We start from the raw sequence: 26,356 nt of genomic DNA, 5'->3' as shown, positions 1-26,356 counted from the left end.
CACTGTGCCCCCCGCAGTGCCCTGCTGTGCCCCCCGCTTTGAAGGGAACCAGACGCGTAGCGTCTAGTTTCCCTTCATTGAGAGGACCTTAGTTGTGCGGTGCGCGATGACGTCATCGCGCACCGCACAGCAAAGGTCCTCTACGTGAAGGGAAACTAGACGCTACGGTCTAGTTTCCCTTCGTCTAGAGGACCTTTGCTGTGCGATGCGCGATGATGTCATCGCGCACCGCACAGCATAGTGGCACAGACACTAGGGTGTCATAATTGACCTCTAGTGTCTATGCTGTTCTATGGGAGAGACGTAATAACGTCTCTCCCATAGATCGAAGAGAAGAGAGAGGGGAGAAGAGCGGTGCCGCCGGCGGAGGGGGTCTGGATCAGGAACGGGGATGGTAAGTATTCTTTTTATTTATTTTTATTTTTTCTTTCAGCACGTTGACCACGCCCCCAATTGAAGCCACGCCCCCATATTTTGCCCGGGGCGCCACAAACCTTAGAACCAGCCCTGGCTGTGCCATACAGCTACCTGGTCTGGTTCGAACACGTTCATAAAGTTCTACAGGTTCTACCCCTTAGCCAGAGATTTATTTATTTATTTTATTTATTAACAGCATATTCCATTGCACTTTACAATTAGAACAACAGTAATAGAACAAAACTGGGTAAAAACAGACAGATATAGAGGTAGGAAGGCCCTGCTCGCAAGCTTACAATCTATAGGGAAATAGGCATAGATACACAAGGATAGATGCTATCTATTGCATAATGGTCCACCAGATTGCTAGGTTCTTAATGGGTTGTATGATGATACCCCGCAATGTTGGCCAAGTGTCAGGAGGGTGTGAGAGTAAAGAAAGACAAAATATGTGATGTTATGTATACTGGCCCTCATTCCGAGTTGATCACTCGCAAGGCGAATTTAGCAGAGTTGCTCACGCTAAGCCTACGCCTACTGGGAGTGTATCTTAGCTTCTTAAAATTGCGACCGATGTATTCGCAATATTGCGATTTCAAACTACTTAGCAGTTTCAGAGTAGCTTCAGACTTACTCGGCATCTGCGATCAGTTCAGTGCTTGTCGTTCCTGGTTTGACGTCATAAACACACCCAGCGTTCGCCCAGACACTCCCCCGTTTCTCCGGCCACTCCTGCGTTTTTTCCGGAAACGGTAGCGTTTTTATCCACACGCCCCGAAAACGCCGTGTTTCCGCCCAGTAACACCCATTTCCTGTCAATCACACTACGTTCGCCGGAGCGAAGAAAAAGCCGTGAGTAAAAATACTATCTTCATTGTAAAATTACTTGGCGCAGTCGCAGTGCGAATATTGCGCATGCGTACTATGCGGAATTTCACTGCGATGCACCCTCAACCATGCCGCACACATGGCATTCAACATAACACACGCCAACAGGCATGAACCAATTGCAGCAACATGCTGAAACCAAGATAACACAACTTGTGTAACTCTAATAACTAAACTGCAGGTAAAGTACACACTGGGACGGGCGCCTCTACGGACTAGGAGAAAAGGATTTACCGGTAGGTTATCAAAATCCTATTTTCTCATACGTCCTAGAGGATGCTGGGGATGACATCAAGACCATGGGGTCTATACCAAGGCTCCAGTACGGGCGGGAGTGTGCGGATGACCCTGCAGCACCGATTGACCAAACTTGAGGTCCTCATCGGCCAAGGTGTCAAACTTGTAGAACTTAGCAAATGTGTTTGACCCTGACCAAGTAGCTGCTCAGCAAAGTTGTAATGCCGAGACCCCCCGGGCAGCCGCCCAGGATGAGCCCACCTTCCTAGTGGAGTGGGCCTTTACCGACATCGGTAACGGCAATCCAGCCGCAGTATGAGCTTGCTGAATCGTATTTCTAGTCCAACATGCAATAATCTGCTTGGAAGCAGGACAGCCAATCTTGTTGTGATCATACAGGACAAATAGAGTCTCTGTTTTCCGTATACGAGTCGTTCTAGCAACATAGATTTTCAAAGCTCTAACCACATCTAGAGATTTTGACTCAGTGAATGTGTCAGTAATTACTGGCACAACAATAGGTTGGTTTATGTGGAAAGATGAAACCACCTTCGGAAGAAAATGTTGACGAGTCCTCAACTCTGCCCTATCTTCATGGAAGATCAGGTAAGGGCTCTTGTGAGACAAGGCCCCCAATTCAGACACCCGCCTTGCGGATGCCAAAGCCAAAAGCATCACCACTTTCCAAGTGAGAAACTTCAACTCTATCTTTTGTAGAGGCTCAAACCAATCCGACTGAAGGAACTGCAATACCACGTTAAGGTCCCATGGTGCCATTGGAGGCACGAATGGAGGCTGGATGTGCAGAACCCCTTTCACAAAGGTCTGAACCTCTGGAAGAGAGGCCAATTGTTTCTGGAAGACCACTGACAATGCCAAAATCTGGACCTTGATTGATGCCAATCGGAGGCCCGCCTCCACACCATCCTGCAAAAAAATCGAGAAAACGTCCTAAATGAAATCCTCCGTAGGAGCTTTTTTGGATTCACACCAAGATACATATTTTCTCCAAATACGGTGGTAATGTTTCGACGTTACTCCCTTTCTGGCCTGAATAAGGGTGGGGATGACCTCCTCGGGAATACCCTTCCTGGCTAAGATACGGCGCTCAACAGCTATGCCGTCAAATGTAGCCGCGGTAAGTCTTGGTACACACACGGCCCCTGCTGCAGCAGGAAGAGGCCGAAGATCTCCTATGAGTAACTGCTAAAGATCTGGGTACCAAGCCCTCCTTGGCCAGTCTGGGGCAATGAAGATTGCTCGAACCCTTGTTTTTCTTATGATCCTGAGTACTTTTGGGATCAGCGGAAATGGAGGGAAGACATACACTGACGGAAACATCCACTGGGTCACCAGTGCATCCACTGCTACTGCTTGAGGGTCTCTCGACCTGGAAAAGTATCTCTGAAGCTTCTTGTTGAGACGAGACTCCATCATGTCTATTTTAGGAACTCCCCAAAGACTTGTCACCTCTGCGAAGACTTCTTGGTGGAGGCCCCACTCTCCTGGATGGAGATCGTGTCTGCTGAGGAAGTTTGCTTCCCAGTTGTCTACTCCCGGAAAGAATATTGCCAACAGAGCTTGTAGATGTTTTTCTGCCCAGCGGAGGATTTTTGTCGCCTCTGCCATTGCCGCTCTGCTTTTTGTTTATGCGACTGCTGTTACATTGTCCGCCTGGATCTGCATGGGACGGTCTTGAAGAAGATGTACCGCTTGTTGAAGGCCGTTGTAAATGGCTCTTAGCTCCAGAATGTTTATGTGAAGGCAGGCTTCCTGTTGTGACTAACGTCCCTGGAAGATTTCTCCCTGAGAGACTGCTCCCAAGCCTCGGATACTTGCATCCGTGGTTACCAGGACCCAGTCCTGAATCCCGAACCTGCGCCCCTCTAGTAAGTGAGAGCTGTGTAACCACCACAGGAGCGAAATCCTGGTTTTTGACGACAGGATTATCTTTCTGTGCATGTGTAGGTGTGACTCCGACCACTTGTCCAACAGGTCCCACTGGAATACTCTGGCATGGAACCTGCCAAACTGTATGGCCTCGTAGGCCGCCACCATCTTCCCCAACAACCGAATGCACTGATGGATCGACACACTTGATGGTTTCAATATCTGTTTTACCATTTTCTGGATTTCCAGAGCCTTTTCCAGCGGAAGAAATACTCTCTGAACTTCTGTGTTCAGAATCATCCCGAGGAAAGACAACCTTGTCGTCGGTTCCAACTGTGACTTTGGGTAATTTATGATCCACCCGTGTTGTTGGAGTATTGACAGAGAGAGTGATATGTTTTGTAACAACTGCTCCCTGGATCTCGCCTTTATCAGGAGGTCGTCCAGATAAGGTATTATATTGACTCCTTTCTGACGAAGGAGAACCATCATCTCCACCATCACCTTGGTGAATACCCTCGGCGCCGTGGAGAGACCGAAAGGTAACGTCTGGAATTGGTAATGGCAATCCTGAACCGCGAATCTCAGATAAACCTGGTGAAGAGGATAAATGGGAACATGCAGGTAAGCATCCTTTATGTCCACTGACACCAAGAAGTCCCCCTCCTCCAGACTGGCAATCACTGCCCGAAGTGATTCCATCTTGAACTTGAACCTTTTTAGGTAACCATTCAGATTCTTTAGATTTAGGATCGGTCTGACTGAGCCGCCGGCTTCAGAACCACAAAGAGGCTTGAATAAAAACCCCTCCCTTGTTGTGACAACGGTATCAGGACTATAACCTGGTCTTGACATAATCTTTGGATTGTGTTACTGCTTCTCTTTCTGATGGAGAAACTGGCAAGGTCGATTTGAAAAATCGGCATGGGGGAACGTCTTGAAACTCTTGTACCCCTGGGATACTATTTGCACCACCCAGGGATCCTGGCTGAAGCGTCTGAGACGTGCCCCCACCCGAGCGGCCTCCCCCAAGGGAGCTCCAGCGTCATGTTGGGGATTTGGCAGAAGTAGGGGTAGACTTCTGCTCTTGGGAACCTGGAGCTGCTGTGGGCTTCTTTCCCCTTCCCCTACCTGCAAAGAAGGGGGAACCTCTCTTTTTGTATTTATTGGGCCGAAAGGACTGCATTTGCAGGTGATAGGTCTTTTTTGCTGGTGCAGGCGCAGAGGGCAAAAATGTCGACTTACCTGCGGTAGCCGCTGAGACTAATGCATCCAGGCCATTGCCAAATAAGGTTTCACCTTTATATAGGAGAGCCTCCATGTTTCTTTTGGAGTCTGCATCCGCGTTCCACTGGCGAATCCACAACGCCTGCCTAGCCGATACTGCCATGGTAGCGGCCTGTGAACTCAAGAGTCCAATATCCTTCATTGCTTTCAGCATGTAGGTGGCAGCGTCCTTGATATTCCCTAACTTAAGGAGTATCTCATCTTTATCAATCGTGTTCTGATGACACGCTTTCTGACCATTTTTCAATAGCGCGACTCACCCATGCGCAGGCAATAGTGGGCCTAATCAGTGTACCATTGGTAACATAAATGGATTTCAATGTCGTTTCCATTTTGCGGTCTGCCGGCTGTTTAAGAGAAGCCGTGCCAGGAGCAGGGAGAATTACCTTCTTTGTCAACCTGGAAAGTGCACTCTCTAACACAGGGGGTGACTCCCACTTTTTTCTGTCCTCAGCCGGGAAAGGGTAAGCTATGTGAATCCTTTTGGGAATACGAAATCTTTTATCAGGATTCACCAACATCCCTTCAAACAGAGCATTTAGTTCGTGTGAAGGGGGGAACGTGACTTTGGACTTCTTTTCCTTACATAAATACGCCTTCTCCTGAGGTACAGGAGTGGTTTCTGTAACCTCCAACACGTCCTTTATAGCCACAATCATATATTGTATACTTTTTGCCAATTTATGATCTATCTCTCTGGATTCACTATCGTCGACACAAGTCAGAATCCGTGTCGGTATCAGTGTTTACAACATTTGCAAATGGTCTCTTATGTGACCCAGAGGGGCCGCCCGCATAAGGAATAACAGCATCCTGAAAAATCACATCTTCCACAGATTTTCTCCAGCATGCAGCCTTAGATTCAGATTTATCTAATCTACGGTTAATCAGATGCATACTGTCACGTATCTCTTTCACCCATGCAGGCTCTTGGTGTGCCAGTAGCGCCACCACATTACAACTCTGTGTCCATAAAATGGCTTCCTCCGGGGAGGAACTCCCTGCCTCAGACATGCCTCACACGTGTACAGCACACCAACAGACACACTGGGACTTATTTTGGGGACAGACCCACAGTAAAATCTGTCAGAGGGACACAGGATAGGAGCAGCCAGTTCACAATCCCAGCGCCAGTAATTCCTGTGAACACAGTATGTCCACAGCCTAACAGCGCTTTTTTATTAATAATATACACTATCAAATGCACCACAATCGCTTTGTGCCCCCCTTAATAGCACCCTGTACTTGTCAGAAGTGGAGGAGAGAACCAGCGTGTTCTCTGCAGCCTGAGGAGAGAGAGAAAATGGCGCTGAGTAGTGTGCTGGTTGCCTGAGGAAGAAGCTCTGCCACCGCAATGGCGCGTTCTTACACTCATAGAAACACTGTAATATTTATACTGGCGGGGGTAGGGCTGTGCCAGCGGCAACTTATGCCCCCTTTTAGCCAGTTTAAGGTATTTTTCTTGCGGCCCAGGGTGCCCCCCCCCCCCTGCTCCCTGCACCCTGCAGTGCCGGTATGTGTGGGCAGCAATGGCGCGCTGCGCTCCCACCAGCCGCGCTGCACCTCAGCCGTCACTTACTTGATTGAAGATCATTCTTCTCATACTCACCTGTGTCCTGACTTCTGGCTCTGTGAGGTGGGTGACGGCGTGCTGTGGGAGTGAGCATCTAGACACGGCTAGCGTTCAGTTCCCTTCAGGAGCTAATGGTGTCCTATCAGCCAGAAGCAGAGCCATGAAACTCTGAGGAAGTTGGTTCTGCTTTTGCCCCCTCAGTCCCACGATGCAGGGAGCCTGTAGCCAGCAGGTCTCCCTGAAAATAAAATACCTAACATAAGTATTTTCAGAGAAACTCAGTTCAGCTCCAGTCTGCTTGGGAACATTTCTAAACTGAGGTCTGGAGGAGGGACATAGAGGGAGGAGCCAGTTCACACCCAATGAAAAGTGCCCATGTCTCCTGCGGATCCCGTCTATACCCCATGGTCTTAATGTCATCCCAAGCATCCTCTAGGACATATGAGAAAATAGGAATTTAATACCTACCGGTAATTCCTTTTCTCGTAGTCCGTAATGGATTCTGGGCGCCTGCCTCTGTCCTTCGAATTCCTGCTTACATGGGTGTAAGTGTTCTTGGTTGGGTCCGCTGTTGCCGTCCTTGTTCAATGTTTGGTTAGCATTGCTATCCTTATTATAGCATTGCTTTCCTCTGTTCTGGTTGGCTCTGCTATCCTGATTATTGTTGTGTGTTGGTTCATTACCTCACCGCTTTTGTGTTTATATCCTTCTCTCAAAGTATGTCCGTCTCCTCAGCTCAGCACAGTTTTCCTAGACTGAGTCGGAGCCACATGGCCATGGGCGGCGGCAGCAGCGCCATGCGCCAGGCGAGATACCCTGGAAGGGGGGGGGGCGCTCCGGGGCCACCCATGGCAGGAGAGGCCAGGTGGCCTGCCCCACCGCGGGCGGACGCAGAACGCCCCCGCCTGACGTGCCCCGCCCTATCCGCGACAGGCAAAGGGGGACGCGCAGTAGAGGGGCGGGGGCGACGCCCCGCCCTGTCGGGGGAGGGCGCAGGCCGGACCTGACTGGGTGAAGGGGAGGGCCGGACAGAGGGGCCAGGCTTCATCTGGGCCCCCCAAGTGGCAGGGTCAACTGTGGCACGCGCGCGCTGCCTAGACTGAACAGGTCTGGCAGCAGCGCGACCCCCCGCCCGCCCACTAACCTCAGCAGTATTAGTAAAGAGAGGATCAGAGCGGCCGTGGTCAGCGAGCGGCGGGCTCAGGGACGGCAGGACACCGTCCCCAGCCATGCGCCGCGTACGCGTCCCTGGCCACCCAGCGCTCCGTCCCCTGCCGCGGCTAGCAGCGGGGACGGAGAGCGCAAGTGCGGGGGAGCCCGGCCGCGCGCACCCTGGGTCTCCCGCACGGCAGCCGCAGCATTCATTCCCCATGCCGGCTGGACATCAGATGCATCCAGGAGCCGGGCGGGGAGGCCAGCGGCGCGGCTGTAGCGGATTCTGGCGGCCATAGGATATCAGTAACAAGAGAAGCAAGGATAGGAAGGGTGAATATAAGAAAGGAGTAGAGGGGATAGAAAGGGTAAAGAACAGAGGAGAGGGAGAGAAAGAAGTATAATGGGATGTGTGAGAAGGTTGAATAAGGATAAATATAATGAACTAGGTGCTTCATCGCGCCCTACGGGCGCTCTTCACACCGTCGCAAGGGGCTACGCCCCCTTAACCCTTGCATGCCTTTCTGGGGTTTAATATTTGTATTATATGGAGTATTACCTGCATTCCTTTGTTAGTTGTTAAATATTGCACAATGAAAGGGCGTGCGATGGTGAAGGAGGCGCAGCCCCTTGCGACGGCGTGAACAGCACCTGCAGGGCACGATGTACAGAATGTAGCGGGTGCGGGGGGGACTGCGGATGGTGTCTGTAGATGCTGCGGGTGGAGGGAGGCAGAAGTGGGGGTGGAGCCCGGATGGGGAAGGTTCGGGAGGTGCTGCGCGTGGGGGAGGGGCAGAGGAGTGGGGGATGCAGATGGGGGAGGGGTCCGGAGGCACTGAAGGTGGGGGAGGGGCAGGGGTGCCACGGGTGGGAGAGGGGCAGGTGTGGGGATGTTGTGGATGGATGAAGGGTTCCGGAGGTGCTGTTGGATGGGAAGGGACGGGAGTGCCGGGGGTGGGGTAGGGGACCGCAGGCACCATGGGTAGGGTAGGGGCAGGTACGGGTGTTGCGGCGGATGGGAAAGGAGGTCCGGAGGTGCTGCAGGTGGTGGAGGGGCAGGTGCGGGGGTGCCATTGGTGGGGGAGGGGTGGGTGAGAGGGGGACCGCTGATGGAGGAGGGTGTCTGCAGATGCTGCGGGTGGAGGGGGGCAGGTGTGGTGGGAGACATATAAGGGGTGTGAATGGTGGAAGGGGCCTGGAGGTGCTGTGGGTGGTGAAGGGGCGGAGGAGTGGGAGCCAGGGGTGGTGTAGGGGGTCTGGAGGCACAGCATGTGGGGGAGGGGTGGAGTGCCGCATGTGGTGGAGGGGAAGGTGCGGAGGTGTGGTGCATTGGGGAGAGGTCTGGAGGCGCTGCGGGTACTGTACATGCCATAAAAGGTAGTTGGAGGGTATGCAGTAACAGAGCCAGGACAGGGGTGACAGGGTCAGTACAGGGTTGACGTGGCCAGGACAGGGGTGACAGGGTCAGAACAGGGGTGACGGTGCCAGGACAGGGGTGACGGGGCCAGGACAGGGGTGACGGGGCCAGGACAGAAATGATAGGGACAGGATAAGGGTGACAGGGCCAGGATAAGGGTGAAAGGGCCAGGATAAGGGTGGCAGGGCAAGGCCAGGGGTGACAGGGACATGACAGAACACAGGGCACGGGAGAGATTGGTATTAGGGACAAAACAGTGGTGACAGACAGATGTGTCTTACCGGAGTCACTGCTGCTGGCTGCTGCTGTTCCACTCCAACCTGTTGGGATCTGCTGCTGCTGGAGACTTGGCATGGCTGACTCTCTCAGGCTGGAGTCCTGCTTCCTCTGCCCGTCCGCATTCCTCCCCCCCTCCTCAGTCACACACCGCAGACCTCGCGCAGCTGCCGGGCACTGTGGTAAGGTGAGACTGGAAATGACTGGTTAGCCCCCAGGAGATGCTGAGGCTGGAGGGAGGAGGGGGTCATAGCATGCACGTGGCGCGGACCTCACGGCTTCCGGGCACTGTGGTAAGGGGAGACTGGGAGTGACTGGTTAGCTCCCAGGAGACGCTGCGGCTGGAGGGAGGAGTGGGTCAGAGCCTGCAAGCAGCTCGGATTTCTGCAGCGCTACCCGCCAGCTAAAGTGTGTGAATGAGCTGGGCGCACTCCACTGCGGGTGGCAGCGCTGCAGCTAGCGGTGGGGTTGCCGGGGCTGGAGATAACAGAGGCAGTATGGAACCTGCACAGCGGCAGGTGCCCCACTAAACTGCAGCTAAGAAGCGTGGAGTGTGCCAGAAAGTGACGCTCCTCCGCATCAGAGAGACCCTGCTGAGTATGCCGATGTGGGGGGTCAAGCACACAGTGAGCCGGTGCCCGTCTGTCTGTATGACATACCCCTCACACACCCCCATACCTCCCAAATGTCCCGATTTTCGCGGGACAGTCCCATTTTTTGGGGTCTGTCCCGCTGTCCCACCCGCGGGTCGCAGTGTCCGGCGGTGGGGGGGGGGGGGCAGTTGGAAAGCTCCTGTACTCGCTGTTCTGCTTAGCAGAGCAGCGGTGAATAGTGGAGACAGAGGGAGAGGGGGCATCAGGGGGTACGGATTAATGGGGGGGTTCCAGCAGCAGAGCCGGATTAAGGTGGGGGGGGGGCAGGGGATACGTACCGTTGGCCCCACAGTTTTAGGGGACCCCCCGGCTGGAGTAGCTCTGTCCCAGCTCAGAAGCCCCCCCCCCGTCCTGCCAGCAACAGCGGCAGCATTGTGCTACAGTCAGCACACGCTGCTGCATATTGGCAGGTCTGTGGTGTTGCAGGGAGGCAGCAGTCTCCCTGCTTTCTTCTCCCTGTGCGGGTGTGTAGGGGGGAGCGACCACCTCCTCTGGATTTAGCCCTAGCTGAGGGGCCAAAATCCCATCAAAAAAATAAAAATAAAAATCGAAATTTGCATAAGGGGGCGTGGCCGCGTGGGCCGCGATTAGGCCACGCCCCAACCCACAGCAGGCACAGCAATGAGATAGGGCTCCCCTGCCACAAGTGCCCTGGGCCCCCCGGACTCATAATCAGCCCCTGGGAGCATGCCAGCAGCTCACAGAGCACTGGGCATGCTCCCTCACTGACGAAAACGGGGACCCTCCCGTGAAGCCACGCCCCCTTTTCACCGAGTGTGTTTCCCTCCTTCTGCCTGGAGAAAGCTCCTGCAGAAAGCTGGGAGGTCTGCACCCCTGCCTGTGCCATGCCCAATGCCCATGCTATCTGCTTCTGCTCCTGGTCTCCTGTAGATTTGGCCAGATCTCTGTGACTCATTTGACTAACTCCGCCCAGTGTTGTAACTCCGCCCAGCGTTAGCAAATGAATCACAAGGTCACAGAATAGGGCTATTATATAGGAGATGGGAGCAGTACTTGCAGGCCTCACGAAAAGAGCTGGAAGAGAGGCAGGAAGTATCCTGTCAGCAGCCTATATGCATGACAGGCCAGCCCCCTCTCCATGATCCAGCCAATTGGCCCCCGGCCCTCTCTCTACGTTCCGCCCACCAAAAAACATTAACCCCTTACAGGCTAAGGTGATGCCTCGAGCGGCGCTGCGGAAGCCCAGACGGTGCGTTTATGCCGCTATGGTCACATTATGTTCCCTACGCGGTCTTTCTCTCAAAGTATGTCCGTCTCCTCAGCACAGTTTTCCTAGACTGAGTCTGCAGGAGGGGCATAGAGGGAGGAGCCAGCACACACTAATAATTTCTTAAAGTGCCAGGCTCCAATGGACCCGATCTATACCCATGGTACCAAGTACATAAACTTTCTATCGGCCGATGTCGGACCGCATGACATCATTACACAATAACCTTACAAATAAATATGAACTAACTTAACTTATCTAGAAATAAATGACACAGAGAAATAACGACACAGACCACTGAAATGCCATTAAAATCGGTCAACCGTTATTTATTATGATATATTTAAACTAAGTATGGTGGAAATAAGAAAGAACGGCCAGACCAACAGTGACATTACGACTTATTGCCGCTACGCATGTCCACGACATGACTTGCTTTATCTCATTGGCTACGCCAATAAGTGCTGAGTTTCCAACTTTCTACCCCAATACACCATAATAGAGCCGGCCAGACAGCCGAGCCCCAATGACCCCTGGTAAGGAGGGCCAGAGTATACGATGTATTGGTCAAAAAGCGCACCCACAAACAGCGGCGCAATAGCCACTGTAACTGCCGTTCTTTCCCGCCACACACTGGCCTGTAAGGAGCCGGTGCCGCCACCATACCCTGACTAACAACGGCCTAAGAGCTAACTAACTAAAACTAACCCGAAAACTACCTTCCAACCTAAACAAATGCCCTATCAGTCAAAAAAGGACGCCATCAGGTCCAGAGAAATGAGCGTCCTGAAAACGAGGAAGGGGCAGGGAGGGGAACGACCTGTCCCGAAGTGAAAACCCGCAAAACCTGCCGCAGAGGGCGCGGGCCAATAGCACCCTCCGGGTTCTCAGGAGAAAAGCAGGGCAGAATCCAACGGGACCCCCACCGTACAAATGGTGACGGGTGGACAAAAAAGGCTACAGGTCGAGTCCAGTCGAGGAGAGACGAAAAGACGGGGAAACAAGTCAGAGCCGAGGCACTCCCGCAGAACACCGCTAAAATGTAGCGGCAAGCGAAGGCACCCCAACGCCGACCTGCCAGGCCGCCATCCCGTCGTCCCTCGAGTGAACTGAAAATAAACCAAAGTATAACAAGAAAAATTTGAGGCAAACCAGAAGGAGGCCTGCCAGAAACTGGAAATTCCTAATTACCGGACATAGCGCTAGTAGGCATTGGATTTCCATCGACCAAGCGATTTAATCTCAGACTCATAAAAACCCAATGAATGGCTGTTGTCGCAGCACCCATACGAAAGGAATGTGCGCCAGACAGTGATGGCGACAATCCCAACACAAGGATGCAGTATTGAAATACCCGCCAGAATTGGTTCAACACAAAGGAGACCCATCGAGGTGGACAAGCCACGCTCCGCCACCACGTGGCCGGGAGTCACCATACACGGGTGCTAAGGTGACAGGACAGGCGCTAGTGTTAGGGCAGGCAGGCAAGGAAATCCAATGCCCACCCCCCAGTTAACCCAGCCATATAAACTGCCAGCATTGAGAGGGGCAAACGTCACCTGTAAGCGCTGCAGAAGGAGCCAACGCGCGAAACCGAGCCCACTGTTGTCTAGAAAGAGCATCGGCAATGCTGTTGTCAACCCCTGGGACGTACCGCGAAACGAAGTGAACATTAAGACGCAAACAGCGCAAGACTAGGCGGGCCAACAAGCGAAGAACTGGAAGCGAGGAAGATCGCTGCCCATTGATCGCCTGAACCACGCCCAGATTGTCGCACCAGAAGACCACATGCTGGTCTTTGATCCGCTCCCCCCACAGCTCTAATGCAACGACGATGGGAAACAGTTCCAGCAACAAAAGGTTGCGGGTTAAGCACAGCTGGAACCAGGAATCCGGCAAAGGGGCAGCGGACCACGCACCATCGAGGTACGCACCGTATCCCCAGGAACCCGACGCATCGGTGAACAACTGGATACCTGGGCTGTGGACAGCATCAAATGGCCACACCATTAAACTCCTGCAGAAAGGCATCCCAAACTCGCAGATCCCTGCAAATCTCGGATGACAATCTAATGAAGTGATGCGGCCTGCGAGCGCCAGCCGTCGCCCGCTCCAATTTGCGGCAAAAGATCCTACCCATGGGAATGACCCTGCATGCAAAATTGAAAAGACCGAGAAGGGATTGGCACTGGCGCAAGGTAACCTTGCCACCTGCCAATGCCCTCTCAATACTCTCACGCAACTTGGCTACTTTGTCTAAGGGCAACCGGCAGCATCCCGCCTCTGTATCCATTTCGATGCCTAGATACGAGAGGCGAATGCAGGGACACTCACATTTTTCCGGAGCGATCTGTACCCCGAACTCAGAAAAAAGTGCTTTCAAGGAGAGTAGCAGCCGAGCACATCTGTCCGAGCCGCAAGGCCCGACGCACAGGAAATCGTCCAGATAGTGTGCGACCCCCGGTTCACCTGTCCCAGTGCAAACGCACCAATGGAGAAATGAACTAAAAGCCTCGAAAAAAGCACAGGAGACTGAGGAACCCATGGGTAGGCATTTGTCGATGTAAAAGCCGTCGTCCAGCCTAAAGCCCATGAAACGAAACGAATCAGGGTGCAATGGCAAAAGACGAAATGCAGATTCCACATCAACCTTACCCAATAACGCATGGGGGCCCGCCGCTCTGACTAATTTCAAAGCGTCATCAAACGACTGATACGTAACCGAGGACATCGCCTCGGGGATCGCATCGTTAACAGACCCGCCATGAGGGTAAGACAGGTGCTGGATTAGCCTAAATTTGCCCGGAGTTTTCTTAGGGACGACTCCGACAGGGGATAAAACCAAATTCGGCAAAGGGGGTGCAGCAAAGGGGCCGGCCATGCGTCCCAGCTGCACCTCCTTGGCCACTTTACCCTTCAGAATGTGGGGAAGCTCTCTGGCCGAACGCAAGTTCCGAGGAGCTGAGTAAGGGACCTCGCCGCTAATGGAAAGGCGAAATCCCTCAGTGAAACCTTCCAGCAAAAATTGGGCCTGGGGGCGGAGCGGGTACCACGTAAGCCATTGGCGCATGGCTTCCAGCCGGACAGGGGAAGGGGCTTTACTGAGCACTAGTAACGCCGGAGGATCTGCCTCCCGAACCCGCACTGGCAGGCTTGGGACATTCCGTAGCCGGGTGGGACGCTCCACAGCGCAGGCAGCTGTGCCGGAAACGACATTTGGACCCAGATCCGCAATTGCCGTTGTTAAAGGCAAAACAACGACCTTTGGACCCTCGATCCACGTTGGCCCGAAAGGTACCCCTAGCGGACATACTAACGGGCTTGGCCGGAGAGGCTTCCGGAAGCCCGAGTGAGCCCTCCGTAACCTCAAGCCAAACTTCAACGTCCTTGACTCCGAAAGCCATGATATGCAGCCCGTGCTGTTTTCGCCTTAACTCCGTGTCGTACCGAAGCCATGCGAGAGGCCTGTTAGAAAGGAATAAACCATGAAGCATGTGCAGATAGCGCACGATGTTCATGGCCTCTTCCGGGCGAGTCTCCAGGTAACAGGCTGAGAAGGTGAAGAACCCCTTGAGCCAGTTAACATAGGACCTATAGGCGTCCTCACCTATCCCGCTCTTTTTCTTGGCCGCCACCAAAGCCTTGCGGGACTTGGACGTTAATGCAAAGACATCCACGTAAGATCCACTATTGATACGATCTCGTATCCGTGGGCGGAGACCCCGCAAAACTTTGGTGTATGGGCAACGCACGACATCGCTGGGGCTGCTCTCTTCCGGACTGCTGCTACTGCTCCTGTGCCTATGGTGGCGCGAACGCTTACTGCGCTTGTGGGAACGTCCGTGCCTCCGGCGTTTACCCTTGGCAAGCTCCGTCTGCCACTAGCAGCCTCGGCCACGGCGCCCTGCTGACCTAACGCGCCATTACCAGCAGTCTCACCGGACGAGGAGGCCTGGGAATCCCGTCTCGTGGCAGCCGATGCGAAAGATTGGTCGCTGTTGTTGGAATCACTCTCCGCCATGTCCACCGGATCTGCAACGGGAGAGGGAACAGAAGGTGCCCGCGAAGAGGCCGGCAATTGGGTAAGCGCAGGCGCATGCCCACCGGACCCATCGGTAACGAACGTTTGCTGCCCCGCAGCAGAACCGGGGGCGGCGCATAACGACGTCAGCTGAGCGACAAGTGGGTTCAGTGCCGACCGCAAGTCACCGAACTGGCCCATCGATCCACTTACAGACGCCCGCGCCGTCAATAGGGGAGTCAAAATCCCTACCAGAGAGACTAGCAGTGCGGAAACAGCCGCCGTGTGCCCGTCCGCAGGCGCGGGTCCTGTCGCAGGTGCAACAGGAAGAACGATGCTGCTCGCTGAAGGGGCACTGCTGGCCAAAGGCCCTGCAGGACCAGCTGGATGTGCAGGACCTGTAGCTGCTCGTATAGTCCTACGCCCCGCGCCCGCCCGCTGCAGGCTAACATCTGCCGAGGGGTTCACGACCTGATGGGGGGTACCCAAGGCAGGGCGACCCAGAGAGGGGGCCGATACCCGAGCACCCACAGCAGGAGACCGCGCTGCATCATACCCTGGGGTAACCCCTAGACCGGGCACAGCAGCAGCACGCGTCCCGGCACGCCTTGCCCGGGCCCGGGCGCCGTGTGATGAGATGGGCGCCCGTGCCGCAGCCCCCCACATGTGGTGCGCGACCCCCCAAGGACCCCACAGCAGTCACGGCCTGGGCAGTACTGGGAGGGAACGAGCCCCTGGAGCCTGACATATTATGGCCTCCAGGAGACGGGCCCTGCCCCCCCCTTGCAGGCCGCGCATGTGTGGCATTAAGTGTCCCCCTACCCCTGGAGGCTGAAGAAACAGCACCTCTAGGGATTGTGACCGCCCGTGCCCCCCCACGTGCTCCCGCCGCCGGCCTGACCCGTGCACCGCGCGCTGCAGTAGGGGCCGAGGTGGGAGAAGGGTTGTGTGCCGGCGCGACCCGCCGGAGCCTGCGCGAGCGTGTCGCAGGACCCCCGGCGGAAGCCTGGGGAAGCACCCGCGAGTGTACCCGTGGCAGAAGGGAGCCGAGCAGGGCTGAGGGACAGGCGGCGGCGCCGAGCGGCAGGGTCCGCTGAAGCCGCTCCAGCCTCAGCAACCAGGTAGCGGGCCGGGGGGAACGTCCGTCTATGCGGGCGTGCGGACATGAAAAATGAAAAAGGGGTAGTACAAAAGTAAGAAAAATAGAGAGGGAAGAAAAAAGGGGGAGAACCAGGCTAGAGGATAGAGAGAAATAAGTAGAAGAAAGATAACAGATTCGAGAATAGAGATACTTGAGAGACAAACAGAATAAAATGATTACTCTCAGGAGCAGCACGTCCTTCACTGTAAAAACTCCTAAGAGAAAGAGGCAGGATGCAGATTCTGTCTCACTAAAATGTCTGCTAGCTCCTCCCAACACTCCCACTATCCTGATTAAGACCAACCCCCCCAAGCCTATTAACTGTTCGATAACCTCAAACATTGTGTAAAGCCCATGCCGTCCTAACAGCCTAGAAGTTTATGCCCGCTTGCGCTATACGCACTCCCTCCTCATTCCCAGTATCCACTACGGACTACGAGAAAAGGAATTACTGGTAGGTATTAAATTCCTATTTTCGCAGCCGCCCGGATCTGTATTGAGATGCTCAAACCCACCGTTTGCTAATCCCAACAGCTGCGTACAAATAGCATCCATTGCAGATCAGTTGATTACCACAGCCAGAGCCGGCCCTAACCAATATGATGCCCTAGGCAAGATTTTGGCTGGTGCCCCCTAGCACCGCCGCTAGTTCTGCAGGAGATGCCTCGCATGAGTCAGCTGGCAGCTCTGCTAATGTCGGGCACCTTTTGTTTATGAAAATGCATATTATTTGCATTACTATATGGCTAGGATGCACAAGCAGCGTCTGCTGATTAAAATGATATGCAGCATGCCTTTGCGACTGCAGCTGTATCTGCATACAAAATGCTATATTACAGTGATTTCCAGGAATACACGCAACGTAGCATTTCGTATGCAGATACAGCTGCAGTCACACACAGAATATAGGCATGCCGCATATCATTTTAATCAGCAGGAGCTGCTGGTGCCCCTAAGCATACCAAATGCCCTAGGCATTTGCCTAGTTTGCCTATGCCTAAGGCCGGCTCTGACCACAGCAGTGTGTGGCAGCAGGAGGTAAGATGCCAGAGCCATGCAGCTGGGTACAGGAGCCGTGGTAGGAGGGTACAGGAGCCGTTGCAGGTTGGTACAAGAGCCACTGCAGCTGGGTACAGGAGCCACTGCATTTGGGTACAGGAGCCATTGCAGCTGAGTACAGGAGCCTTTGCAGGTGGGTACAGGAGTCACTGCAGCTGGGTACAGGAGCCTTTACAGCTGGGTACATGAGTCATTGCAGCTGGGTACAGGAGCCACTACAGCTGGGTACAGCAGCCATCGCAGCTGGGTACATGAGTCATTGCTGCTTGGTACAGGAGGATGAGGAGCCAATGCAGCTGGGTACAGGAGCCACTGCAGCTAGTTACAGGAGCCATTGCAGCTGGGTACATGAGCCATTGCAGCTGGGTACAGGAGTCACTGATAGTGATGAGCGGGTTCGGTTCCTCGGAAACCGAACCCCTTCGAACTTCACCCATTTTACACGGGTCCGAGGCATACTCGGATTCTCCCGTATGGCTTGGTTAATCCGAGCGTGCCCGAACGTCATCATCCCGCTGTCAGATTCTCGCGAGATTCGGATTCTATATAAGCAGCCGCGCGTCGCCGCCATTTTCACTCGTGCATTGGAAATGTTAGGGAGAGGACGTGGCTGGCGTCCTCTCCGTTTATTAATAATATTTGTGCTGCTTATTGCTTAATTGTGGGGACTGGGGAGCAGCTGTATTATATAGGAGGAGGACAGTGCAGAGTTTTGCTGACCAGTGACCACCAGTATATATAGCAGTACGGTACGGAAGGCCACTGCTCTACCTACCTCTGTGTCGTCAAGTATACTATCCATCTAGATTCTATACCTGTGGTGCATTTTAGTTTTGCAGTTTGCTGACAGTGACCACCAGTATATATAGCAGTACGGTACGGAAGGCCACTGCTCTACCTACCTCTGTGTCGTCACGTATACTATCCATCCATACCTGTGGTGCATTTCAGTTGTGCGCAGTATATATAATAGTAGGCCATTGCTATTGATACTGGCATATAATTCCACACATTAAAAAATGGAGAACAAAAATGTGGAGGGTAAAATAGGGAAAGATCAAGATCCACTTCCACCTCGTGCTGAAGCTGCTGCCACTAGTCATGGCCGAGACAATGAAATGCCATCAACGTCGTCTGCCAAGACCGATGACCAATGTCATAGTAGAGAGCATGTAAAATCCAAAAAACAAAAGATCAGTAAAATGACCCAAAAATCAAAATTAAAAGCGTCTGAGGAGAAGCGTAAACTTGCCAATATGCCATTTACGACACGGAGTGGCAAGGAACGGCTGAGGCCCTGGCCTATGTTTATGGCTAGTGGTTCAGCTTCACATGAGGATGGAAGCACTCATCCTCTCGCTAGAAAACTGCAGTGCCACTCCTAGATGGAACAGGTGTTTGTGTCGGCCACTTGTGTCGCTTAGCTTAGTCACACAGCGACCTTGGTGCGCCTCTTTTTTTCTTTGCATCATGTGCTGTTTGGGGACTATTTTTTTGAAGTGCCATCCTGTCTGACACTGCAGTGCCACTCCTAGATGGGCCAGGTGTTTGTGTCGGCCACTTGTGTCGCTTAGCTTAGTCACACAGCGACCTTGGTGCGCCTCTTTTTTTCTTTGCATCATGTGCGGTTTGGGGACTATGTTTTTGAAGTGCCATCCTGCCTGACACTGCAGTGCCACTCCTAGATGGGCCAGGTGTTTGTGTCGGCCACTTGGATCGCTTAGCTTAGTCACACAGCTACCTCATGGCGCCTCTTTTTTTCTTTGCATCATGTGCTGTTTGGGGACTATGTTTTTGAAGTGCCATCCTGCCTGACACTGCAGTGCCACTCCTAGATGGGCCAGGTGTTTGTGTCGGCCACTTGGGTCGCTTAGCTTAGTCACACAGCTACCTCATTGCGCCTCTTTTTTTCTTTGCATCATGTGCTGTTTGGGGACTATTTTTTTGAAGTGCCATCCTGTCTGACACTGCAGTGCCACTCCTAAATGGGCCAGGTGTTTGTGTCGGCCACTTGGGTCGCTTAGCTTAGTCATCCAGCGACCTCGGTGCAAATTTTAGGACTAAAAATAATATTGTGAGGTGTGAGGTGTTCAGAATAGACTGGAAATGAGTGGAAATTATGGTTATTGAGGTTAATAATACTATGGGATCAAAATGGCCCCCAAATTCTATGATTTAAGCTGTTTTTGAGGGTTTTTTGTAAAAAAAAAACCCGAATCCAAAACACACCCGAATCCAACAAAAAAATTTCAGGGAGGTTTTGCCAAAACGCGTCCGAATCCAAAACACGGCCGCGGAACCGAATCCAAAACCAAAACACAAAACCCGAAAAATTTCCGGTGCACATCACTAGCACTGAAGCTGGGTACATGAGTCATTGCAGCTGGGTAGAGGAGCCATTGCAGCTGGGTACAGGAGCCTCTGCAGCTGGGTACAGGAGCCATCACAGCTGGGTACAGGAGCCATCGCAGCTGGGTACAGGAGCCATCGCAGCTGGGTACAGGAGCCATCACAGCTGGGTACAGGAGCCACTGCAGCTGGGTACAGGAGCCATCACAGCTGGGTACAGGAGCCATCGCAGCTGGGTACAGGAGCCATCACAGCTGGGTACAGGAGCCATCACAGCTGGGTACAGGAGCCACTGCAGCTGGGTACAGGAGCCATCACAGCTGGGTACAGGAGCCACTGCAGCTAGTTACAGGAGCCATTGCAGCTGGGTACATGAGGCATTGAAGCTGGGTACAGGAGCCACTGCAGCTGGGTACAGGAGGCATTGAAGCTGGGTACAGGAGCCACTGCAGCTGGGTACATGAGGCATTGAAGCTGGGTACAGGAGCCACTGCAGCTGGGTACAGGAGGCATTGAAGCTGGGTACAGGAGCCACCGCAGCTGGGTACAGGAGCCATCGCAGCTGGGTACAGGAGCCATCACAGCTGGGTACAGGAGCCACTGCAGCTGGGTACAGGAGCCATCGCAGCTGGGTACAGGAGCCATCGCAGCTGGGTACAGGAGCCACTGCAGCTGGGTACAGGAGCCACTGCAGCAGGGTACAGGAGCCATCGCAGCTGGGTACAGGAGCCATCGCAGCTGGGTACAGGAGCCATCACAGCTGGGTACAGGAGCCATCGCAGCTGGGTACAGCTGGGTACAGGAGCCACTGCAGCTGGGTACAGGAGCCACTGCAGCTGGGTACAGGAGCCACTGCAGCTGGGTACAGGAGCCATCGCAGCTGGGTACAGGAGCCATCGCAGCTGGGTACAGGAGCCATCACAGCTGGGTACAGGAGCCACTGCAGCTGGGTACAGGAGCCATCACAGCTGGGTACAGGAGCCACTGCAGCTGGGTACAGGAGCCATCGCAGCTGGGTACAGGAGCCATCGCAGCTGGGTACAGGAGCCATCGCAGCTGGGTACAGGAGTCATCGCAGCTGGGTACAGGAGGCATCGCAGCTGGGTACAGGAGGCATCGCAGCTGGGTACAGGAGGCATCGCAGCTGGGTACAGGATCACAGTTGCAGCCTCAGACATACCCCCATAATGATCATGAAACACCTGCATTTTTGCCGCCACTTCCCATTACCTCTCCCAAATGGTGCCTGACTGTCAATCGCTTTGTAAATAATTCCTCTCTGTGACCACCATTCCAAGACCTTTGCAGCACATGCATAGTGCAGAAAGAAATCGCTACATTGCGTATTAAATCGACATTACATACAACTCTGAATGAGGCCTATAGTACAAATGATCATAAGACATGCATAATGTATAATTATACCTCAAAGTATTCTGCCCCATGCAGGAGCGGATTGGGAACAAAAAGCGGCCCTGGAAAAGTTTGTACTAGTGGCCCCACATGGGCTGCACCAGAGGTGTAAGGTCTAGCCATGGGCCATGGCAGCAGCACCCTCCCCCCAAGACTTTCCAGATAGTGGGCATGTCCAGCATCAAGGGGGAAGTTAAAAAGGAAATAAAATTAAATATTATGAGCACATTATATGATACGCCTTCAGAATTTAGGAAACTATATCATTCTTTAGAAAGATATATTCTCTTGCTTATTACACCAACCGTATCCCAATCACTATTCACTCAATCTTATGTGTCAGCCAAGCAGGCAGGCAGAGCATACACTAGATCATCTGCAATCACAGGCTAAGTGGCAAAGTCATTTTCATATATGCAAATTATTTAGCATCTTATTCATTATGTCTATAAATAGGACCACATGTCCTCAAACAAAACAGGTCCCGCGGGTGCGTCGGCCCACCGGGAATCTTCCCTGTAAACCCTATGGACAATCCGCCTCTGGCCCCATGTAAGGTGAGATGTACATGTATATATTAGAACACATGGGAACACCACAAGTAGCTACAGTAGGTGTATTCGTGTAGTCATTTGGATTTCAATGTTTTTTTACAGTTGTTGTTTCTCTTCTATGGCCTCTTTGGAGACAAAGGGGCAGCCAGATATATGTCAGAACTGCTCCGATCAGGGAGACGATAAGGGTTTATAGTTAAGGCTGTAAATGCCTCAGCATGCTCTTTTTCCTAATATGTCACTGCTCATAGGATATGTTAATTCACTCCCCAAATTCCTTATTCTAAAGACCCATTCAGCCAGGTCAATTTTCCCTAATGAAAGAGGACTATATAGGTTAATATCATAAGCTTTGAAGACCACATCATAATTTATTCATGTTTCCTATGTATGTGTGCATTATCAGATGTTCTTTTATTTGAACCTAATATTTGTCTCCTCTGATATACACGTGCAGAGGTATAGTATGTATGAAGTAGTCCTGAGTCCAGCTTTCTGAACAAAGAGTTGTAAAAACCTAATTTTGCATCTATACAAAAACTGACCAGTGGGAAGGGGGAAGCATTTACCAGCCCAGGACAGGGATGAATTGGCATCAGAAATCAGCATGCCCTCCAACTGTACCTTTTTGGCAGGTACAGTACCGTTTTTTTATGGTCTGTACCTGCCAAAACGGGCTTTAAATCTCTCAATCTCCATTGGAAGTAGAGGAAATGGGGCGTGGCCACGCCCCCTTTACCCGTGGCCATGCTCCCTTTCCTAATTTGTAGCGGTTTTTATGTGTAAAATGTTGGAGGGTATGGAAATGTATAGCTGTGTTCATTTCTTGGGAGCCAATGTGACACGTGGATTGCTCCGTTTGACCTAGATTGCCCTCCAAAGCACATGGGTTTTGCGGGGAAAAAATGTATCATTTGCAGAAGAACCTATAAATGAAATATGGAAATAATCTGTAAAGAAACATTTTTTTCTTTTTACAATGATCCTGTGCAACCGTTACTGTTTCTATAGCGTACAACAAAGGGCCTAATTCAGAGTGCGGATCATTAGATTGACAGTGTCTAGGTCGACAATGTTTAGGTCGACCACTGTAGGTCGACAGTCACTAGGTCGACAGGGCTTGAAGGCCGACAGGGTTTCTAGGTCGACCTGTTCTAGGTCGACAGGTCAAAAGGTCGACATGAGTTATTCATGTTTTTTTGGTGTTGTTTTTTCCGTACAGTGACGAGAAGCCCAATTAATGCACCGTGTCCCCTCGCATAGCTTGCTTCGCTCTCCATGCTTCGGGCAAGGTTACCATTCCATTCATATTCCACGTGGATCGTTAAGTATGAAAAAGTTCACAAAAAGTAAAAAAAGGAAAGAAAAAAAAAGCGAAAAACTAATGTTGTCCTTTTGACCTGTCGACCTAGAACATGTTGACCTAAAAACCCTGTCGACCTTGAAAACATGTCGACCTAGTGACTGTCGACCTATAGTGGTCGACCTAAACATTGTCGACCTAGACACTGTCGATCTTCAGACTGGATCCCCTACGATCAGCTTCCCTGAAATGCTCGGGGACGCCCAGCACAAGGCTAGTCCGCTCCGCATGTCAGGCCCTTCTCCGTCCCACAAGTACAAAAGCGCTTTTGTATTTGAAGAGTAGCTCCCCACCAGCGCAGCTCCGCCTGCTTTGCCCAGACTGCGCCCCTAAAATGGCGGCCAAACGCCGCCAGCCCGCCCCCTCCCACACAGTGAACACCTCTGCCTGTCAATCAGGCAGAGGCGATCGCATGGTTGAGACGGCCGTCGGCTGTCTGACATGCGCCGGCGCACTGCGGTGCTGGCACATGCACCGCTCAGACCTGATCGGATGCTGTGCGAAAACGCACAGCACCGATCAGGTCTGAATTAGGCCCAAAGGCCAGTATCTCTGTTCCCCTTCCCTCCTGACTTTACCCTTATTTTTACCTCTATCCCTACGACACATTCACAAGTGCTTGCGCACCATAGTCTCTCATATTCCCTTTTTTTACCACTACGATTCACTGACTGTCAAATGTGCAAAACATCGCTTTCACAAGTACCAGAAAACCTCAAAACCCTCTGGACTGCAGAGAAGTAATAAGCATGTGAGTGTGAGTCACTATTTACTAGGCGCTCTCAGCAGGGAAACCAGCATCTCATGTCTATTTCTTTCTTAAAAGCTTATTTCTTTTTAAAGGGGTTTCAAACTTTTTAACTGTCAATCCCCAAATAGTACATTGGTGTCTGCGCCTGTAAAGATGAAGGAGACAAGGAAGCGACTTGTACGTCAGGAGAGGTTCATTTTTAATTTGACTCTGTACTCACATATCATTACTACATTACTGGACAAGGAGATGTAACCAACCCATATACCTTGAAAAAGACTCTGGCCCTCATTCCGAGTTGTTCGCTCGGTAAAAATCTTCGCATCGCAGCGATTTTCCGCTTAATGCGCATGCGCAATGTCCGCACTGCGACTGCGCCAAGTAAATTTGCTATGCACTTAGTAATTTTACTCACGGCTTTTTCATCGGTATGGCGATCGTAATGTGATTGACAGGAAATGGGTGTTACTGGGCGGAAACAGGCCGTTTTATGGGCGTGTGGGAAAAAACGCTACCGTTTCCGGAAAAAACGCAGGAGTGGCCGGAGAAACGGAGGAGTGTCTGGGCGAACACTGGGTGTGTTTGTGATGTCAAACCAGGGACGACAAGCACTGAACTGATCGCAGATGCCGAGTAAGTCTGTAGCTACTCAGAAACTGCTACGAGGTGTGTAATCGCAATATTGCGATTACTTCGTTCGCAATTTTAAGATGCTAAGATTCACTCCCAGTAGGCGGCGGCTTAGCATGAGCAACTCTGCTAAAATCGCCTTGCGAGCGAACAACTCGGAATGACCTCCTCTGTGTCGAAACGACGTTGGTGCTACCAGACAGTGATTACTACCCTTTTTAACAGCCTTCCCTCCATCCACAATTATTCCAAAGGTACATAGCTTTTTGTGAACACAGTTGTATATCCGGATTTCACCAGTGTTTGTCACATTCCATCTGACTCACGTTTTCTATTGTACTATTTTTTGGAAATGGAATAAGGAGAATTTTAGTCTGTTTTTGAATTTTTGTATTTTATGAATTTTGTGAAAATTAAACGACTTTGTTTGGAGAGAAGAATCTGTGTGTCCATTTTAAAGAAACCGCTATATGTGGAAATTTACCTGTCAAGAAGTGAGTGTGGTACGTTCAATTGAACGAGAATAATTACCTATTCTTCTGTTAAGTATATGAAAGTGAAAGATACCTTTATGTGTATGGTGATAAATATTTTCAAGTGAGTTTTGCTACGTCTCTTCATGCTGTGAAGTGGTGGTGAGGAACTATCCCTATCTACTATCAAAAAAATTTCACACCATAGGGCTCTCAGTCTCATTTCCCCTGGTGTTTTCACGAGACTTATATCAATTTGCAATATAAACAATACTACACATTTTGTGTTCATTTCTTGTCTTTCCATACATTGAACATTTGGGAGTCGGTGGATCTGCTTAAAAAAAAGGAGAAAAAAACAGCTGACTCAGGACTGCAGAAAATTCATGTGACGTATATTCATACCCATTTCTTTCATAAATATTGTTTGAAGTGGTTTGATAGTGGTCAAGTAGCGCCTTTGATCGTCCCTCACTGTATTATTTTGGATCAACCCACACACTTACCTAGGGGCCGAGGAGAAGTGACATGATAACCTACCCACACACTTATATAAGGGCTGAGGAGATTTTGCTGTGAGTACATTTGATGCCACAGACCAATAGGTAGTCACACGGGAGGGGATCTGACAACCCCTGGGCAGGATAAAGAAAACAATACCTACTGCGGGTTTATATCATCCAGGAAAATGACCTGTTGTGTAATTATAATTATCATGTGTGAACCAAATATTCACATACTGCTGCCTCTGTCGCCATAGCAGAGTTGGATAAAAAAATGTACGTGCATTACGCAAAGGAAACATGCACAAAATAAGATTTTACTTACCGATAAATCTATTTCTCGGAGTCCGTAGTGGATGCTGGGGTTCCTGAAAGGACCATGGGGAATAGCGGCTCCGCAGGAGACAGGGCACAAAAAGTAAAGCTTTTCCAGATCAGGTGGTGTGCACTGGCTCCTCCCCCTATGACCCTCCTCCAGACTCCAGTTAGGTACTGTGCCCGGACGAGCGTACACAATAAGGGAGGATTTTGAATCCCGGGTAAGACTCATACCAGCCACACCAATCACACCGTACAACTTGTGATCTAAACCCAGTTAACAGTATGATAACAGCGGAGCCTCTGAAAGATGGCTTCCTTCAACAATAACCCGAATTAGTTAACAATAACTATGTACAATTATTGCAGATAATCCGCACTTGGGATGGGCGCCCAGCATTCACTACGGACTCCGAGAAATAGATTTATCGGTAAGTAAAATCTTATTTTCTCTATCGTCCTAGTGGATGCTGGGGTTCCTGAAAGGACCATGGGGATTATACCAAAGCTCCCAAACGGGCGGGAGAGTGCGGATGACTCTGCAGCACCGAATGAGAGAACTCCAGGTCCTCCTTAGCCAGAGTATCAAATTTGTAAAATTTTACAAACGTGTTCTCCCCTGACCACGTAGCTGCTCGGCAAAGTTGTAATGCCGAGACCCCTCGGGCAGCCGCCCAAGATGAGCCCACCTTCCTTGTGGAGTGGGCCTTTACAGATTTAGGCTGTGGCAGGCCTGCCACAGAATGTGCAAGTTGGATTGTGC

Source organism: Pseudophryne corroboree, chromosome 10 (genome assembly GCF_028390025.1).
Source record: "Pseudophryne corroboree isolate aPseCor3 chromosome 10, aPseCor3.hap2, whole genome shotgun sequence".
Taxonomy (NCBI): Eukaryota; Metazoa; Chordata; class Amphibia; order Anura; family Myobatrachidae; genus Pseudophryne; species Pseudophryne corroboree.
This window is presented reverse-complemented; position numbering follows the sequence as displayed.